This window comes from Carcharodon carcharias, chromosome 23, assembly GCF_017639515.1.
Source record: "Carcharodon carcharias isolate sCarCar2 chromosome 23, sCarCar2.pri, whole genome shotgun sequence".
Taxonomy (NCBI): Eukaryota; Metazoa; Chordata; class Chondrichthyes; order Lamniformes; family Lamnidae; genus Carcharodon; species Carcharodon carcharias.
The window spans coordinates 49,238,464-49,259,186 of NC_054489.1; positions in this window are offsets into that span (position 1 = coordinate 49,238,464).

Here is a 20,723-nt window from a genome sequence, read left to right on the forward strand (position 1 = left end):
GAGCAAACACACAACAGAGCAAACACACAACAGAGCAAACACACAACAGGACAAACACACACAACAGGGCAAAAACACACAACTAAACAAACACACACAACAGGGCAAACACACAGCAGGGCAAACATACACAACAGAGCAAACACACGACAGGACAAACACACACAACAGGGCAAAAACACACAACAAGACAAATACACACAACAGGGCAAACACACAACAGGGAAAACACACACAACAGGACAAACACACACAACAGGGCCAACACACAACAGGGCAAACACACACAAGAGTGCAAACACACACAACAAGGAAAACACAAACAACAGAGCAAACACACAACAGCGCAAATCCACAACAGAGCAAACAAACAACGGAGCAAACACACAACAGAGCAAACACACAACAGGGCAAACACACATGACAGGGCAAACACACACAACAGAGCAAACACACGACAGAGCACACACACAACAGAGCAAACACACAACAGAGCAAACACACAACAGAGCAAACACACAACAGGACAAACACACACAACAGAGCAAACACGCACAACAGAGGCAAACAACAGAGGCAACACAAACAATAACGCAAACACACACAACAGGGCAAACACACACAACAAGACAAACACACACAACAGGGCAAACACACAGCAGGGCAAACACACACAACAGAGCAAACACACACAACAGAGCAAACACACACAACAAGACAAACACACACAACAGGGCAAAAACACACAACAAGACAAACACACACAACAGGGCAAACACACACAACAGGACAAACACACACAACAGGGAAAACACTCACAACAAGACAAACACACACAACTGGACAAACACACGCAACAGGGCAAAAACAAACAACAAAACAAACACACACACACAACAGAGCAAAAACACAACAGAGCAAACACACAGAACAGAGCAAACACACAAGAGGGCAAACACACAACAGGGCAAACACACCCAACAGATCAAAAACACAACAGAGCAAACACACACAACAGAGCAAACACACAACAGAGCAAACACACACAACAAGGCAAACACACACAACAGGGCAAAAACACACAACAAGCCAACACACACAACAGGGCAAACACACAACAGGGCAAACACACACAAATTGGCAAACACAGACGACACTGAAAACACACACAACAGAGCAAACACACAACAGGGCAAACAGACACAACAGGGCAAAGAAACAACAAGGCAAACACAAACAACAGGGCAAACACACACAACAGGGCAAACACACACAACAGAGCAAAAACACAACAAGGCAAACACACACAACAGAGCAAACACACAAAACAGAGCAAACGCACAACAGAGCAAACACACAACAGGGCAAACACACACAACAGGGCAAACACACACAACAGGGCAAACACACACAACAGAGCAAACACACAACAAGGCAACACACACACAAAAGGGCAAACACACACAACAGGGCAAACACACACAACGGAGCAAAAATACAACAAGGCAAACACACACAACAGGGCAAACAAACACAGCAGAGCAAACACACACAACAGACCAAACACACAACAGAGCAAACAAACACAACAAGGCAAACACACACAACAGAGCAAACACACACAACAGAGCCAAAATACAACAGAGCAAACACAAACAACAAGGCAAACACAAATAACAGAGAAACACACACAACAGAGCAAACACACAACAGAGCAAACACACAACAGAGCAAACACACACAACAAGGCAAACACACACAACAGGGCAAAACACACAACAAGACAAACACAAACAACAAGGCAAACACACACAACAGGGCAAACACACACAACAGGGCAAACACACACAACAGAGCAAACACACAACAAGGAAAACACACACAACAGGGCAAACAAACACAGCAGAGCAAACACACACTTCAGACCGAACACACAACAGAGCAAACAAACACAACAAGGCAAACACACACAACAGAGCAAACACACACAACAGAGCCAAAACACAACAGAGCAAACACAAACAACAAGGCAAACACAAATAACAGAGGAAACACACACAACAGAGCAAACACACAACAGAGCAAACACACAACAGAGCAAACACACACAAGGCAAACACACACAACAGGGCAAAACACACAACAAGACAAACACAAAAAACAGGGCAAACACACACAACAGGGCAATCACACACAACAGGGCAAACACACACAACAGAGCAAACACACAACAGGGCAAACACACAAAACAGGGCAAACAAACACAACAGAGCAAACACACACAACAGAGCAAACACACAACAGAGCAAACAAACACAACAAGGCAAAAACACACAACAGAGCAAACACACAACAGGGCAAACCCACAACAGTGCAAACACACAATAGAGCAAACACACAACAGGGCAAACAAAAACAACAGGGCAAACGCACACGACAGGGCAAACACATGACAAGGCAAACACACACAACACGGCAAACACACACAACAGGGCAAACACACACATAACAGGGCAAACACACAGAACAGGGCAAACACACACAACAGGGCAAATACATGACAGGGCAAACAAACACAAGACAGGGCAAACACACACAACAGGGCAAACACACACGGCAGAGCAAATACATAACAGGGTAAACAAACACAAAAGAGCAAACACACACAACAGGCCAAACACACACAACAGAGCAAACACACAACAGAGCAAACAGACACAACAGAGCAAACACACACAACAGGGCAAACACACACAACAGAGCAAACACACACAACAGAGCAAACAAACCACAGAGCAAACACACACAAGGCAAACACAAACAACAGACCAAACACACAACAGAGCATACAAACCACAGAGCAAACACACACACCAAGGCAAACACACACAACAGAGCAAACACACAAAACAGAGCAAACGCACAACAGAGCAAACACACAACAGGGCAAACACACACAACAGGGCAAACACATGACAGGGCAAACAAACACAAGACAGGGCAAACACACACAACAGGCCAAACACACACGGCAGAGCAAATACATAACAGTGTAAACAAACACAAAAGAGCAAACACAGAACACAGGCCAAACACACACAACAGAGCAAACACACAACAGAGCAAAAAGACACAACAGAGCAAACACACAACAGGGCAAACACACATGACAGGGCAAACACACACAACAGAGCAAACACACGACAGAGCACACACACAACAGAGCAAACACACAACAGAGCAAACACACAACAGAGCAAACACACAACAGGACAAACACACACAACAGGGCAAAAACACACAACTAAACAAACACACACAACAGGGCAAACACACAACAGGGCAAACACACACAACAGAGCAAACACACACAACAGAGCAAACACACACAACAAGGCAAACACACACAACAGGGCAAAAACTCACAACAAGACAAACACACACAACAGGGCAAACACACACAACAAGACAAACGCACACAACAGGAGAAACACACACAACAGGACAAACACACGCAACAGGGCAAAAACAAACAACAAAACAAACACACACAACAGAGCAAAAACACAACAGAGCAAACACACAGAACAGAGCAAACACACAAGAGGGCAAACACACAACAGGTCAAACACACACAACAGAGCAAAAACACAACAGAGCAAACACACACAACAGAGCAAACACACAACAGAGCAAACACACACAACAAGGCAAACACACACAACAGGGCAAAAACACACAACAAGCCAAACACACACAACAGGGCAAACACACAACAGGGCAAACACACACAAATTGGCAAATACAGACGACACGGAAAACACACACAACAGAGCAAACACACAACAGGACAAACACACACAACAGGGCAAACACACACAACAGAGCAAACACACAACAGAGCAAAAACACATAACAGGGCAAACACACACCACCGGGCAAACACACACACAACAGAGCAAACAGAAACACAACAGGGCAAACACGCACAACAGAGCAAATACACAACAGGGCAAACACACATAACATAGCAAACACATAAAAGAGCAAAAACACACAGCAGACCAAAGACACAACAGTGCAAACACACACAGCAGAGCAAACAAATGACAGGGCAAACACACACAACAGGGAAAACACTCACAACAAGACAAACACACACAACAGGGCAAACACACAACAGGACAAACACACACAACAGGGAAAACACTCACAACAAGACAAACACACACAACAGGGCAAACACACAACAGGGCAAACACACACAACAGGGCAAACACATGCAACAGAGCAAAAACAGAACAGGACCAACACACGCAACAGGGCAAAAACAAACAACAAGACAAACACACACAACAGGGCAAACACACAACAGGGCAAACACACACAACAGAGCAAACACACAACAGGGCAAACACACACAACAGAGCAAAAACAATAAAGAGCAAACACACACAAAAGAGCAAACACACAACAGGGCAAACACACACAACAGAGCAAACACACAAAAGGGAAAGGACACACAACAGGGCAAATCACACAACACAGCAAACACACAACAGGGCAAACACACACAACAGGGAAAACACACCCAACAGAGCAAACACACACAACAGAGCAAACACACAACAGAGCAAACACACACAAAAGAGTAAACACACAACAGGTCAAACAAACACAACAGGGCAATCACACACAACAGAGCAAACACACACAACAGAGCAAAAACACAACAGAGGAAACACAGACAACAGAGCAAACACACACAACAGGCAAACACACACAACAGGGAAAACACTCACAACAAGACAAACACACACAACAAGACAAACACACGCAACAGGGCAAAAACAAACAACAAAACAAACACACACACACAACAGAGCAAAAACACAACAGAGCAAACACACAGAACAGAGCAAACACACAAGAGGGCAAACACACAACAGGGCAAACACACCCAACAGAGCAAAAACACAACAGAGCAAACACACACAACAGAGCAAACACACAACAGAGCAAACACACACAACAAGGCAAACACACACAACAGGGCAAAAACACACAACAAGCCAAACACACACAACAGGGCAAACACACAACAGGGCAAACACACACAAATTGGCAAACACAGACGACACGGAAAACACACACAACAGAGCAAACACACAACAGGGCAAACAGACACAACAGGGCAAACAGACACAAAAGAGCAAACACACAACAGAGCAAACACACACCAAGGCAAACAAACACAACAGAGAAAAAACAAAACAGAGCAAACCCACAACAGAGCAAACACACAACAGAGCAAACACACAGCAGAGCAAACACACAACCGGGCAAACATACACAACAGGGCAAAAACACACAACTAAACAAACACACACAACAGGGCAAACACACAGCAGGGCAAACACATACAACAGAGCAAACACACACAACAGAGCAAACACACGACAGGACAAACACACACAACAGGGCAAAAACACACAACAAGACAAATACACACAACAGGGCAAACACACAACAGGGAAAACACACACAACAGGACAAACACACACAACAGGGCCAACACACAACAGGGCAAACACACACAACAGGGCAAACACACACAAGAGTGCAAACACACACAACAAGGCAAACACAAACAACAGAGCAAACAAACAACGGAGCAAACACACAACAGAGCAAACACACAACAGGGCAAACACACATGACATGGCAAACACACACAACAGAGCAAACACACGACAGAGCACACACACAACAGAGCAAACACACAACAGAGCAAACACACAACAGAGCAAACACACAACAGAGCAAACACACAACAGGACAAACACACACAACAGGGCAAAAACACACAGCTAAACAAACACACACAACAGGGCAAACACACAGCAGGGCAAACATACACAACAGAGCAAACACACGACAGGACAAACACACACAACAGGGCAAAAACACACAACAAGACAAATACACACAACAGGGCAAACACACAACAGGGAAAACACACACAACAGGACAAACACACACAACAGGGCTAACACACAACAGGGCAAACACACACAACAGGGCAAACACACACAAGAGTGCAAACACACACAACAAGGCAAACACAAACAACAGAGCAAACACACAACAGCGCAAATCCACAACAGAGCAAACAAACAACGGAGCAAACACACAACAGAGCAAACACACAACAGGGCAAACACACATGACAGGGCAAACACACACAACAGAGCAAACACATGACAGAGCACACACACAACAGAGCAAACACACAACAGAGCAAACACACAACAGAGCAAACACACAACAGGACAAACACACACAACAGGGCAAAAACACACAACTAAACAAACACACACAACAGGGCAAACACACACAACAGGGCAAACACACACAACAGAGCAAACACACACAACAGAGCAAACACACACAACAAGGCAAACACACACAACAGGGCAAAAACACACAACAAGACAAACACACACAACAGGGCAAACACACACAACAGGACAAACGCACACAACAGGGAAAACACTCACAACAAGACAAACACACACAACAGGACAAACACACACAACAGGACAAACACACGCAACAGGGCAAAAACAAACAACAAAACAAACACACACAACAGAGCAAAAACACAACAGAGCAAACACACAGAACAGAGCAAACACACAACAGGTCAAACACACACAACAGAGCAAAAACACAACAGAGCAAACACACACAACAGAGCAAACACACAACAGAGCAAACACACACAACAGGGCAAAAACACACAACAAGCCAAACACACACAACAGGGCAAACACACAACAGGGCAAACACACACAAATTGGCAAACACAGACGACACGGAAAACACACACAACAGAGCAAACACACAACAGGGCAAACAGACACAACAGGGCAAACAGACACAAAAGAGCAAACACACAACAGAGCAAACACACACCAAGGCAAACAAACACAACAGAGAAAAAACAAAACAGAGCAAACCCACAACAGAGCAAACACACAACAGAGCAAACACACAACAGAGCAAACACACAACAGGGCAAACACACACAACAGGGCAAAAACACACAACTAAACAAACACACACGACAGGGCAAACACACAGCAGGGCAAACACATACAACAGAGCAAACACACACAACAGAGCAAACACACGACAGGACAAACACACACAACAGGGCAAAAACACACAACAAGACAAATACACACAACAGGGCAAACACACAACAGGGAAAACACACACAACAGGACAAACACACACAACAGGGCCAACACACAACAGGGCAAACACACAAAACAGGGCAAACACACACAAGAGTGCAAACACACACAACAAGGCAAACACAAACAACAGAGCAAACACACAACAGCACAAATCCACAACAGAGCAAACAAACAACGGAGCAAACACACAACAGAGCAAACACACAACAGGGCAAACACACATGACATGGCAAACACACACAACAGAGCAAACACACGACAGAGCACACACACAACAGAGCAAACACACAACAGAGCAAACACACAACAGAGCAAACACACAACAGGACAAACACACACAACAGGGCAAAAACACACAACTAAACAAACACACACAACAGGGCAAACACACAGCAGGGAAAACACACACAAAAAAGCAAACACACAAAAGGACAAACACACACAACAGGGCAAAAACACACAACAAGACAAACACACACAACAGGGCAAACACACAACAGGGCAAACACACACAACAGGACAAACACACACAACAGGACAAACACACACAACAGGGCAAACACACACAACAGGGCAAACACACACAACAAGGCAAACACACACAACAGAGCAAACACACAACAGCGCAAATCCACAACAGAGCAAACAAACAACGGAGCAAACACACAACAGAGCAAACACACAACAGGGCAAACACACATGACAGGGCAAACACACACAACAGAGCAAACACACGACAGAGCACACACACAACAGAGCAAACACACAACAGAGCAAACACACAACAGAGCAAACACACAACAGGACAAACACACACAACAGAGCAAACACGCACAACAGAGCAAACAAACAACAGAGGCAACACAAACAATAACGCAAACACACACAACAGGGCAAACACACACAACAAGACAAACACACACAACAGGGCAAACACACAGCAGGGCAAACACACACAACAGAGCAAACACACACAACAAGACAAACACACACAACAGGGCAAAAACACACAACAAGACAAACACACACAACAGGGCAAACACACACAACAGGACAAACACACACAACAGGGAAAACACTCACAACAAGACAAACACACACAACTGGACAAACACACGCAACAGGGCAAAAACAAACAACAAAACAAACACACACACACAACAGAGCAAAAACACAACAGAGCAAACACACAGAACAGAGCAAACACACAAGAGGGCAAACACACAACAGGGCAAACACACCCAACAGAGCAAAAACACAACAGAGCAAACACACTCAACAGAGCAAACACACAACAGAGCAAACACACACAACAAGGCAAACACACACAACAGGGCAAAAACACACAACAAGCCAACACACACAACAGGGCAAACACACAACAGGGCAAACACACACAAATTGGCAAACACAGACGACACGGAAAACACACACAACAGAGCAAACACACAACAGGGCAAACAGACACAACAGGGCAAACAGACACAAAAGAGCAAACACACAACAGAGCAAACACACACCAAGGCAAACAAACACATCAGAGAAAAAACAAAACAGAGCAAACCCACAACAGAGCAAACACACAACAGAGCAAACACACAACAGGGCAAAAACACACAACTAAACAAACACACACAACAGGGCAAACACACAGCAGGGCAAACACATACAACAGAGCAAACACACACAACAGAGCAAACACACGACAGGACAAACACACACAACAGGGCAAAAACACACAACAAGACAAATACACACAACAGGGCAAACACACAACAGGGAACATACACACAACAGGACAAAAACACACAACAGGGCCAACACACAACTGAGCAAACACACACAACAGGGCAAACACACACAACAAGGCAAACACAGACAACAGAGCAAACACACAACAGCGCAAATCCACAACAGAGCAAACAAACAACAGAGCAAACGCACAACAGAGCAAACACACAACAGGGCAAACACACATGACAGGGCAAACACACACAACAGAGCAAACACACGACAGAGCACACACACAACAGAGCAAACACACAACAGAGCAAACACACAACAGGACAAACACACACAACAGGGCAAAAACACACAACTAAACAAACACACACAACAGGGCAAACACACAGCAGGGCAAACACACACAACAGAGCAAACACACAAAACAGAGCAAACACACACAACAAGGCAAACACACACAACAGGGCAAAAACACACAACAAGACAAACACACACAACAGGGCAAACACACACAACAGGACAAACACACACAACAGGGAAAACACTCACAGCAAGACAAACACACACAACAGGACAAACACACACAACAGGACAAACACACGCAACAGGGCAAAAACAAACAACAAAACAAACACACACAACAGAGCAAAAACACAACAGAGCAAACACACAGAACAGAGCAAACACACAAGAGGGCAAACACACAACAGGTCAAACACACACAACAGAGCAAAAACACAACAGAGCAAACACACACAACAGAGCAAACACACAAAAGAGCAAACACACAACAGGACAAACACACACAACAGGGCAAACACACACAACAGAGCAAACACACAACAGAGCAAAAACACATAACAGGGCAAACACACACCACCGGGCAAACACACACACAACAGAGCAAACAGAAACACAACAGGGCAAACACGCACAACAGAGCAAATACACAACAGGGCAAACACACATAACATAGCAAACACATAAAAGAGCAAAAACACACAGCAGAGCAAACACACAACAGTGCAAACACACACAGCAGAGCAAACAAATGACAGGGCAAACACACACAACAGGGAAAACACTCACAACATGACAAACACACACAAAAGGGCAAACACACAACAGGACAAACACACACAACAGGGAAAACACTCACAACAAGACAAACACACACAACAGGGCAAACACACAACAGGGCAAACACACACAACAGGGCAAACACACACAACAGGGCAAACACACAAAACAGAGCAGACACACAACAGGACAAATACACGCAACAGGGCAAAAACAAACAACAAGACAAACACACACAACAGGGCAAACACAGAACAGGGCAAACACACACAACAGAGCAAACACACACAACAGAGCAAACACATAAAAGAGCAAACACACACAATAGAACAAAGACACAACAGGGCAAACACACACAACAGAGCAAACACACAAAAGGGAAAGGACACAAAACAGGGCAAATCACACAACACAGCAAACACACAACAGGGCAAACACACACAACAGGGAAAACACACCCAACAGAGCAAACACACAACAGAGTAAACACACACAAAAGAGTAAACACACAACAGGTCAAACAAACACAACAGGGCAAAAACACACAACAAGACAAATACACACAACAGGGCAAACACACAACAGGGAAAACACACACAACAGGACAAACACACACAACAGGGCCAACACACAACAGGGCAAACACACAAAACAGGGCAAACACACACAAGAGTGCAAACACACACAACAAGGCAAACACAAACAACAGAGCAAACACACAACAGCACAAATCCACAACAGAGCAAACAAACAACGGAGCAAACACACAACAGAGCAAACACACAACAGGGCAAACACACATGACATGGCAAACACACACAACAGAGCAAACACACGACAGAGCACACACACAACAGAGCAAACACACAACAGAGCAAACACACAACAGAGCAAACACACAACAGGACAAACACACACAACAGGGCAAAAACACACAACTAAACAAACACACACAACAGGGCAAACACACAGCAGGGCAAACATACACAACAGAGCAAACACACGACAGGACAAACACACACAACAGGGCAAAAACACACAACAAGACAAATACACACAACAGGGCAAACACACAACAGGGAAAACACACACAACAGGACAAACACACACAACAGGGCCCACACACAACAGGGCAAACACACACAACAGGGCAAACACACACAAGAGTGCAAACACACACAACAAGGCAAACACAAACAACAGAGCAAACACACAACAGCGCAAATCCACAACAGAGCAAACAAACAACGGAGCAAACACACAACAGAGCAAACACACAACAGGGCAAACACACATGACAGGGCAAACACACACAACAGAGCAAACACACGACAGAGCACACACACAACAGAGCAAACACACAACAGAGCAAACACACAACAGAGCAAACACACAACAGGACAAACACACACAACAGAGCAAACACGCACAACAGAGCAAACAAACAACAGAGGCAACACAAACAATAACGCAAACACACACAACAGGGCAAACACACACAACAAGACAAACACACACAACAGGGCAAACACACAGCAGGGCAAACACACACAACAGAGCAAACACACACAACAGAGCAAACACACACAACAAGACAAACACACACAACAGGGCAAAAACACACAACAAGACAAACACACACAACAGGGCAAACACACACAACAGGACAAACACACACAACAGGGAAAACACTCACAACAAGACAAACACACACAACTGGACAAACACACGCAACAGGGCAAAAACAAACAACAAAACAAACACACACACACAACAGAGCAAAAACACAACAGAGCAAACACACAGAACAGAGCAAACACACAAGAGGGCAAACACACAACAGGGCAAACACACCCAACAGAGCAAAAACACAACAGAGCAAACACACACAACAGAGCAAACACACAACAGAGCAAACACACACAACAAGGCAAACACACACAACAGGGCAAAAACACACAACAAGCCAACACACACAACAGGGCAAACACACAACAGGGCAAACACACACAAATTGGCAAACACAGACGACACGGAAAACACACACAACAGAGCAAACACACAACAGGGCAAACAGACACAACAGGGCAAACAGACACAAAAGAGCAAACACACAACAGAGCAAACACACACCAAGGCAAACAAACACATCAGAGAAAAAACAAAACAGAGCAAACCCACAACAGAGCAAACACACAACAGAGCAAACACACAACAGAGCAAACACACAACAGGGCAAACACACACAACAGGGCAAAAACACACAACTAAACAAACACACACAACAGGGCAAACACACAGCAGGGCAAACACATACAACAGAGCAAACACACACAACAGAGCAAACACACGACAGGACAAACACACACAACAGGGCAAAAACACACAACAAGACAAATACACACAACAGGGCAAACACACAACAGGGAAAATACACACAACAGGACAAAAACACACAACAGGGCCAACACACAACTGAGCAAACACACACAACAGGGCAAACACACACAAGAGTGCAAACACACACAACAAGGCAAACACAAACAACAGAGCAAACACACAACAGCGCAAATCCACAACAGAGCAAACAAACAACAGAGCAAACACACAACAGAGCAAGCACACAACAGGGCAAACACACATGACAGGGCAAACACACACAACAGAGCAAACACACGACAGAGCACACACACAACAGAGCAAACACACAACAGAGCAAACACACAACAGGACAAACACACACAACAGGGCAAAAACACACAACTAAACAAACACACACAACAGAGCAAACACACACAACAGAGCAAACACACACAACAAGGCAAACACACACAACAGGGCAAAAACACACAACAAGACAAACACACACAACAGGGCAAACACACACAACAGGACAAACACACACAACAGGGAAAACACTCACAACAAGACAAACACACACAACAGGACAAACACACACAACAGGACAAACACACGCAACAGGGCAAAAACAAACAACAAAACAAACACACACAACAGAGCAAAAACACAACAGAGCAAACACACAGAACAGAGCAAACACACAAGAGGGCAAACACACAACAGGTCAAACACACACAACAGAGCAAAAACACAACAGAGCAAACACACACAACAGAGCAAACACACAAAAGAGCAAACACACAACAGGACAAACACACACAACAGGGCAAACACACACAACAGAGCAAACACACAACAGAGCAAAAACACATAACAGGGCAAACACACACCACCGGGCAAACACACACACAACAGAGCAAACAGAAACACAACAGGGCAAACACGCACAACAGAGCAAATACACAACAGGGCAAACACACATAACATAGCAAACACATAAAAGAGCAAAAACACACAGCAGAGCAAACACACAACAGTGCAAACACACACAGCAGAGCAAACAAATGACAGGGCAAGCACACACAACAGGGAAAACACTCACAACATGACAAACACACACAAAAGGGCAAACACACAACAGGACAAACACACACAACAGGGAAAACACTCACAATAAGACAAACACACACAACAGGGCAAACACACAACAGGGCAAACACACACAACAGGGCAAACACACAAAATAGAGCAGACACACAACAGGACAAATACACGCAACAGGGCAAAAACAAACAACAAGACAAACACACACAACAGGGCAAACACAGAACAGGGCAAACACACACAACAGAGCAAACACACAACAGGGCAAACACACACAACAGAGCAAACACATAAAAGAGCAAACACACACAACAGAACAAAGACACAACAGGGCAAACACACACAACAGAGCAAACACACAAAAGGGAAAGGACACACAACAGGGCAAATCACACAACACAGCAAACACACAACAGGGCAAACACACACAACAGGGAAAACACACCCAACAGAGCAAACACACACAACAGAGCAAACACACAACAGAGTAAACACACACAAAAGAGTAAATACACAACAGGTCAAACAAACACAACAGGGCAATCACACACAACAGAGCAAACACACACAACAGAGCAAAAACACAACAGAGTAAACACACACAACAGAGCAAACACACACAAAAGAGCAAACACACACAACAGAGCAAACACACAACAGAGCAAACACACAACAGAGCAAACACACACAACAGAGCAAACACACACAACAGAGCAAACACACAACAGGGCAAACACACAACAGGGCAAACAGAAAACAAGGCAAACACACACAACAGGGCAAACACACACAACAGGACAAACACACACAACAGGGCAAAAACACACAACCGGGCATACACACAACAGGGCAAGCACACACAACTGGGCAAGCACACACAATGGGGCAAACACACACAACTGGGCAAACACACACAACTGGGAAAACAGACGCAACAGGCCAAACACACAACAGGGCCAACACTCAACAGGGCAAACACACAACAGGGCAAACATACACAACAGAGCAAACACACACAACAGAGCAAACACACAACAGAGCAAACACACAACAGAGCAAACACACACAACAAGGCAAACACACATAACAGGGCAGAAACACACAACAAGACAACCACGCAACAAGGCAAACACGCACAACAGGGTAAACACACACATCAGCTCAAACACACACAACAGAGCAAACACACAACAGGGCAAACACACACAACAGGGCAAACACACACAGCAGAGCAAACACACAACAGAGCAAACACACAACAGAGCAAACACACACAACAAGGCAAACACAAACAACGGTGCAAACACACAACAGAGCAAACCCACAACAGAGCAAACAAACAACAGAGCAAACACGCAACAGAGCAAACACACAACAGGGCAAACACACATGACAGGGCAAACACACACAACAGAGCAAACACACAACAGAGCACACACACAACAGAGCAAACTCACAACAAAGCAAAAACACACAACAGAGCAAACACACACAACAGACCAAAAACACAACAGAGCAAACACACACAACAGAGCAAACACACAAAAGGGAAAGGACACACAACAGGGCAAATCACACAACACAGCAAACACACAACAGGGCAAACACACACAACAGGGAAAACACACCCAACAGAGCAAACACACACAACAGAGCAAACACACAACAGAGTAAACACACACAAAAGAGTAAACACACAACAGGTCAAACAAACACAACAGGGCAATCACACACAACAGAGCAAACACACACAACAGACCAAAAACACAACAGAGCAAACACACAGAACAGAGCAAACACACACAAAAGAGCAAACACACACAACAGAGCAAACACACACAACAGAGAAAACCCATAACAGAGCAAACATACAAGAAAGCAAATACACACAACAAGGCAAAAACACACAACAGGGCAAAAACACACAACAAGAAAAACACACAACAGGGCAAACACACAACAGGCCAGACAGGCACAACAGGGCAAAGACACACATCAGGGCAAACACACACAACAGAGCAAACACACAACAGGGCAAACACACAAAACAGGGCAAAGACACACATCAGGGCAAACACACACAACAGAGCAAACACACAACAGGGCAAACACACACAACAGGATAAAGACACACAACAGAGCAAACACACAACAGAGTAAACACACAAAACAAGGCAAACACAAACAGCAGAGCAAACACACAACAGTGCAAACACACACAACAGAGCAAACAAATGACAGGGCAAACACACACAGCAGAGCAAACACACAAAAGGGCAAACACACACAACAGAGTAAACAAATGACAGGGCAAACACACACAATAGAGCAAACACACAACAGGGCAAACACACACAACAGGGCAAACACAAGCAACGGAGCAAACACACAACAGAGCAAACCCACGACAGAGCAAACAAACAACAGAGCAAACACACAACAGATCCAACACACAACTGGGCAAACACACACGACAGGGCAAACACGCACAATAGAGCAAACACACAACAGAGCCCACACACAACAGAGCAAACACACAACAGAGCAAACACACACAACAGAGCAAACACACACAACAGAGCAAACACACAACAGAGCAAACACACATAACAGGGCAAACACACACCACCGTGCAAACACACACACAACAGGGCAAACACAAACACAACAGGGCAAACAAGCACAACAGAGCAAATACACAACAGGGCAAACACACACAACAAAGCAAACACATAAAGGAGCAAAAACACACAGCAGAGCAAACACACAACAGTGCAAACAGAGACAACAGAGCAAACAAATGACAGGGCAAACACACACAACAAAGCAAACACACAACAGGGCAAACACACAACAGGGCAAACACACACAACAGAGCAAACACAAAACAGGGCAAACACACAAAACAGAGCCAACACATAAAAGAGCAAACACACACAAACAGAGCAAACATACAACAGGGCAAACACACACAACAGAGCAAACAAATGACAGGGCAAACACACACAACAGAGCAAACACACACAACAGGGAAAACACACCCAACAGAGCAAACACACACAACAGAGCAAACACACAACAGAGCAAACACACACAAAAGAGTAAACACACAACAGGTCAAACAAACACAACAGGGCAAAAACAAACAACAGAGCAAACACACACAACAGAGCAAAAACACAACAGAGCAAATACACACAACAAGGCAAACACACACAACAGAGCAAACACACACAACAGAGCAAACACACACAATGACGCAAGCACACACAACAGGGCAAAAACAAACAACAAGACAAACACACACAACAGGGCAAACACACAACAGGGCAAACAGAAAACAAGGCAAACACACACAACAGGGCAAACACACACAACAGGACAAACACACAAAACAGGGCAAAAACACACAACCGGGCATACACACAACAGGGCAAGCACACACAACTGGGCAAGCACACACAATGGGGCAAACACACACAACTGGGCAAACACACACAACTGGGAAAACAGACGCAACAGGCCAAACACACAACAGGGCCAACACTCAACAGGGCAAACACACAACAGGGCAAACACACAGAACAGAGCAAACACACACAACAGACCAAACACACAACAGAGCAAACACACAACAGAGCAAACACACACAACAAGGCAAACACACATAACAGGGCAGAAACACACAACAAGACAACCACGCAACAAGGCAAACATGCACAACAGGGTAAACACACACATCAGGTCAAACACACACAACAGAGCAAACACACAACAGGGCAAACACACACAACAGGGCAAACACAAACAACAGAGCAAACACACAACAGAGCAAACACACAACAGAGCAAACACACACAACAAGGCAAACACAAACAACGGTGCAAACACACAACAGAGCAAACCCACAACAGAGCAAACAAACAACAGAGCAAACACGCAACAGAGCAAACACACAACAGGGCAAACACACATGACAGGGCAAACACACACAACAGAGCAAACACACAACAGAGCACACACACAACAGAGCAAACTCACAACAAAGCAAACACACACAACAGAGCAAACACACACAACAGACCAAAAACACAACAGAGCAAACACACACAAGGCAAACACACACAACAGAGCAAACACACAGAACAGAGCAAACACACACAACAGAGAAAACCCACAACAGAGCAAACATACAAGAAAGCAAATACACACAACAAGGCAAACACACACAACAGGGCAAAAACACACAACAAGAAAAACACACAACAGGGCAAACACACAACAGGCCAGACAGGCACAACAGGGCAAAGACACACATCAGGACAAACACACACAACAGAGCAAACACACAACAGGGGAAACACACACAACAGGGCAAAGACACACATCAGGGCAAACACACACAACAGAGCAAACACACAACAGGGCAAACACACACAACAGGACAAAGACTCACAACAGAGCAAACACACAACAGAGTAAACACACAAAACAAGGCAAACACAAACAGCAGAGCAAACACACAACAGTGCAAACACACACAACAGAGCAAACAAATGACAGGGCAAACACACACAACAGAGCAAACACACAAAAGGGCAAGCACACACAACAGGGCAAACACACACAGCAGGGCAAAAACACACAAGACAAACACATGCACGACGGAAAGCACACACAAAAGGACAAACACACACAACAGAGCAATTACACACTACAGGGCAAACACACAAAAGGGCAAACACACACAAATGGGCAAACCCACTCAACTGGGCAAACACACACATCTGGGCAAACAAACACAACAGCGCAAACACACACAACAGGCCAAACACACAACAGGGCAAACACACAACAGGGCAAACACACACAACAGGCCAAACACACAACAGGGCAAACACACAACAGAGCAAATACACACAACAAGGCAAACACAAACAACAGAGCAAACACACAACAGCGCAAATCCACAACAGAGCAAACAAACAACAGAGCAAACACACAACAGAGCAAACACACAACAGTGCAAACAAACATGACAGGGCAAACACACACAACAGAGAAAAGACACGACAGAGCACACACACAACAGAGCAAACACACAACAGAGCAAACACACACAACAGACCAAAAACACAACAGAGCAAACACACACAACAAGGCAAACACACACAACAGAGCAAACAGACACAACAGAGCAAACACACACAACAGAGCAAACACACACAACAGAGCAAACCCACAACAGAGCAAACCCACAACAGAGCAAACATACAACAGAGCAAACACACAACAGGGCCAACACACACGACAGGGCATACACACACAACAGAGCAAACACACAGCAGAGCACACACACAACAGAGCAAACACACAACAGAGCAAACACACAACAAAGCAAACACACACAACAAGGCAAACACACACAACAGAGCAAACACACAACAGCGCAAATCCACAACAGAGCAAACAAACAACAGAGCAAACACACAACAGAGCAAACACACAACAGTGCAAACAAACATGACAGGGCAAACACACACAACAGAGAAAAGACACGACAGAACACACACACAACAGAGCAAACACACAACAGAGCAAACACACACAACAAGGCAAACACACACAACAGAGCAAACACACACAACAGAGCAAACACACACAACAGAGCAAACACACACAACAGAGCAAACCCACAACAGAGCAAACAAAACACAAAGCAAACACACAAAACAAGCCAAAAATACACATCAGGGCAAAAACACACAACAAGAAAAACACACAACAGGGCAAACAGGCACAACAGGGCAAACACACACATCAGGGCAAACAGACACAACAGAGCAAACACACAACAGGGCAAACACACACAACAGGGCAACACACACAACAGAGCGAACATACAACAGAGCAAACACACAAAACAAGGCAAACACAAGCAACGGAGCAAACACACAACAGAGCAAACACACAACAGTGCAAACAAACATGACAGGGCAAACACACACAACAGAGAAAAGACACGACAGAACACACACACAACAGAGCAAACACACAACAGAGCAAACACACACAACAAGGCAAACACACACAACAGAGCAAACACACACAACAGAGCAAACACACACAACAGAGCAAACACACACAACAGAGCAAACCCACAACAGAGCAAACAAAACACAAAGCAAACACACAAAACAAGCCAAAAATACACATCAGGGCAAAAACACACAACAAGAAAAACACACAACAGGGCAAACAGGCACAACAGGGCAAACACACACATCAGGGCAAACAGACACAACAGAGCAAACACACAACAGGGCAAACACACACAACAGGGCAACACACACAACAGAGCGAACATACAACAGAGCAAACACACAAAACAAGGCAAACACAAGCAACGGAGCAAACACACAACAGAGCAAACCCACGACAGAGCAAACAAACAACAGAGCAAACACACAACAGATCCAACACACAACTGGTCAAACACACACGACAGGGCAAACACGCACAACAGAGCAAACACACAACAGAGCAAACACACATAACAGGGCAAACACACACCACCGGGCAAACACACACACAACAGGGCAAACACAAACACAACAGGGCAAACACGCACAACAGAGCAAATACACAACAGGGCAAACACACACAACAAAGCAAACACATAAAGGAGCAAAAACACACAGCAAAGCAAACACACAACAGTGCAAACACACACAACAGAGCAAACAAATGACAGGGCAAACACACACAACAGAGCAAACACACAACACGGCAAACACACAACAGGGCAAACACACACAACAGAGCAAACACAAAACAGGGCAAACATACACAACAGAGCAAACACATAAAAGAGCAAACACACACAAACAGAGCAAACAAACAACAGGGCAAACACACAAAACAGAGTAAACAAATGACAGGGCAAACACACACAACAGAGCAAACACACAACAGGGCAAACACACACAACAGGGCAAACACAAGCAACGGAGCAAACACACAACAGAGCAAACCCACGACAGAGCAAACACACAGAACAGAGCAAACACACAACAGATCCAACACACAACTGGGCAAACACACACGACAGGGCAAACACGCACAACAGAGCAAACACACAACAGAGCCCACACACAACAGAGCAAACAC